Raw genomic sequence first — 3,857 nt, forward strand, 5'->3', positions numbered from 1 at the left:
AAAATTAGTTTTTCATAGACACCATCAAGAAAGAGAAAGGCAACCAATAGAATGAGAGAACATATCTGCAAATCATATATTTATTATCTTACCGTTCTGGAGGTCAGAAATCCAAACTGGCTTCACTGGGCTAGAATCATGGTTTCAGGAGGCTGCATTTTATCTGGAATTTCTAGTAAGCAGCCAGAATATCTGATTCTCTACACTTTCAACCTTACAGAGGCTGCTTACATTCCTTGATGGTGATCCCCTTCCAGCCACCAATTGTATCATTTCAACCTTTCTGGACTAAAATATCAAGTTTTTTTTTTTAATAGGCAGTGCATATAGAAGCTCATAGATAGGAGAGGAGTTGTTTTGTGCTACTAGAAATAGAGAACTTTGATTCTGATCCCTGAGGATGTATGCCTTATGGGAGAGGGTGGCCTAGGGTGTTTGTCATGACTGGGTGTGAGAGGATGAAATGGAGATCCTTACACTGAGGGAAATAAGTAGGACCCATAGGACAGGGAAAGGGGCCATTACTCCTTCACAGCTAACAGTAATAGAGAGCAAAGTGGAAAAAACTTGAATGTGATCCTTATTCCCTCCTCCAGTCTTTCAGGATCCCTCTGCCTTGCATTGTTTCTGAAAAGTCATCAGCTGCAAAAGGAGAATTACAGTATCTAGAATCCAAATCCTAGCATTTCAGAAGGATGGGTGTAGAATTGGGAGAAAGTAAGCAAGTAACTCAATTTTAGTAAATGGTTTCATTAAAGTCTTGGGACAAAGGCATGAAGAAAAAGATCTGAGAGAATGAAATGATATAAATATGATATAAATGAAGCTGGATCTAAAGACACACACACACACACACACACACACACACACACACACACACTATAATGCAAGTTAAGGTAAGGAAGTAAACTCCCAGACCTGGGTTGGGGTCAGGTAAAAGAATAAGTGCCACCATCATCTTCTCTCTGGGAGCTCTGAGAGGATGAACTTGAGACGATGGAAAGGGATAAATAATTTGCTTTTCCCCTCTGTGTTCTGAGTTTTATTAGCCTTAATATCATTGTATTTACGTTGAAGAGATGAATGTAAGAAAATCTGTAAAGTAATAAATGTAATGAAGTTGTTCCAAGTCAAGTAAACCCCTTAGACTAGCCCTGTTCACAGGCTGTCACTGCTGGTGGGATGTATGTTAAGATCTGATGTTAAGGCATCACCCATCAACACAGCATGATTGGAAAACCAGAAGCTCTGAAATGAGAGTGATATGGTCTGCAACTTACTGGTTCTATGCCCTTTTGGACATTATGTCCCTTGAATTTAGTTTTAAAGTAGGGGAAATTATGTCTATCTTACAGCACTTTTGTGATTGTTAATTTATATAATTTATATAGTACACCTGGACCACTTTGAGAATACTTTACACTGACTACATATTTAACAAATCATAGCTGTGCTTATTATAAATGTTAACTGTTTTTCATATTAAACAATTGGCCATTAAAAGATCTATGCAGGACTAGGCCAAGGATAAGTAAATATTGCAGGTGTGTGAAGAGAGAAAAATTACTATAAAAAGCAGAAGCACTAGCTCCTAACATACTGTTTTTTGTTTTTAGCTGTTTTGTGCATATATGTGTGTGTGTGCATGTGGTAAGAATATTTATTTAATATGAGATTAAAACCACAAAGAGATATCATCTCACATCAGTTAGAATGAATACTATTAATAAACAAAAGAGAAAATCATTGTTATTGAGGATGTGGACAAATTTGGAAGCCTTTATACACTGTTGGTGGGAATGTAAAATGGGGCAGCCACAGTCTTAGCTGGTTTGATTCAGTTGATAGAATGTCCGCCTGAGGACTAAAGGGTCCCAGGGTTGATTTCGGACAAGGGCCCATGCCTGGGTTGCAGGCTCCATCCCCAGTAGGAGGTGTGAAGGAGGCAGCCAACAAATGATTTAATTAATTGATGTCTCTATCTCTCTCTTCCTTTCCCTTCCTCTCTGAAATCAATAAAAATATTTAAAAATTATTTTAAAAAATGGCTCAGCCACTATGGAAAACAGGATAGAGCTTCATAAAAACAATTAAAAATAGGACTACTATGTAATCCAGCAGTCCCATGCCTGGGTATCCTATATAATAAAGAGGTAATACGCAAATGTACCATCACGCCCTCACAAGATGGCTGCCTACGAGTAGGCTGGCAGGGGGGTTAGTGAGGGATGACCAAATGACTGAACAGCAGGCTGCATGGGGCAACCTGGCCAGGAGGGGGGCCATGAGGGGCGATTAGGCTGGCAGGGGGGGCAGTGAGGGGCGACTAGGCCAGCGGGGGTGCAGTTAGGGGCAACCAGGCTGGAGGGGGGGGGAAGTAAGGGGTGACCAGGCCGGGGGGGCGGTTAGGAGTGACCAGGCCAGCAGGGAGGGGGCAGTTGGGGGGTGATCTGCCCGGCAGCAGGGTGCAGTTAGGTGCAACCAGGCCAGCAGGGGAGGCATTTAGGGCAACCAGGCAGGCAGGCAGGTGAGTGATTAGGAGCCAGGGGTCCAGGACTGTGAGAAGGATGTCCGACTGCCGGTTTAGGCCCGATCCCCTGAGTGGTCCCGGATTGGAGAGAGTGCAGGCTGGGCTGAGGGGACCCCCGCCCGTACACGAATTTTGTTCACTGGGCCTCTAGTGTATATATAAATCAGAATCTTGAAGAAATTTTGCAATATTATTCACAGCAATCAAGGTAAGGAAATCATCTGAAGGCCTATCCAGAGATGAGTGGGTTTTTTATAAATGTTCTACAGTAGTCCCCCCTTATCCACCACCAAGTCCCCTCCTACCACTACAGCCAAAAACCCCCTCCCCTGCTTTGCCTTGTCTTAGAGAAGTGTTCTACTTCTGATGCAAACATGTAGCTACTTTCACTAAGATCTTTGAGTACATTGCATAATTTGAGTCTGACAGTTTCTATTGTTTTCCAGTAAATTTTTCACTTGTTTTTTTTTCAGAGCCTATATAATTTCATGAATTCATTTTGTTTTTTTTCTTTGTTTTGGAAAAAGGTGACGTCTTTATCTGAGACAAGACAGGCACAGCTGTGCCCTCAGCTAGTAGTTGTTCTTGTGGGTCAAGGTGAAGCACCAGCGGCACCTTACAGGGTGTGTGTGTCTGTCATTATATTTATATCTATCTCAGCCAGACAAGTCCGCTGCCACATGATTTCTCACAATGAGAACTCTAAGGTACTTTGATATTTTCTGAAAGTTTTCTGCATGGTATAAAGAACTATGTTTTATCAATCAGTTGTACATCATCTTCTAGTTCATTGCATAGGTGGTGCTGAATGTAGGTCCAGGGACATTTGCCATCTCAGCAAGACCATTGTTTCAGTTTAGTGGCTTTGCCGAGGTATTCCACCTGCATTTTGAATGTTTTGAGAGGCTCAGTGATCATCTTTTCTTGCTGATGCTGTTACCTGTGACTGAGTCACCATGACTGTGATGATGCTTTTCACAAGTAATTATTTAAGGTTATTAATATGAACAAGAGTTATTTAAAATAAAGTTGCTCCTATCTTTTATTTGGAGTTGATTTCCTAGTGAATTTATGCTCTTTATTCCAATACTCCAATAGCTTACTTCTCTACTAAATTATATTTCTACCTCTATATCTATTAACCAATGTAGATTCAGCATGTGGTGGGCGAAAATAACCTAAATTATATTTTAAATTAATTAAATCACCTAGTGGAATTGTGTCACAATTTATTGGTAATTGAAGTATTTTAGCTTTAAGTAAAATATCTTCATAACAAAATATATTTTAAAACTTTTTTAAATCCATTAAACTGAACCTCAGAAAA

The sequence above is a fragment of the Myotis lucifugus genome, unplaced genomic scaffold, assembly GCF_000147115.1.
Source record: "Myotis lucifugus unplaced genomic scaffold, Myoluc2.0 scaffold_82, whole genome shotgun sequence".
NCBI lineage: Eukaryota > Metazoa > Chordata > Mammalia > Chiroptera > Vespertilionidae > Myotis > Myotis lucifugus.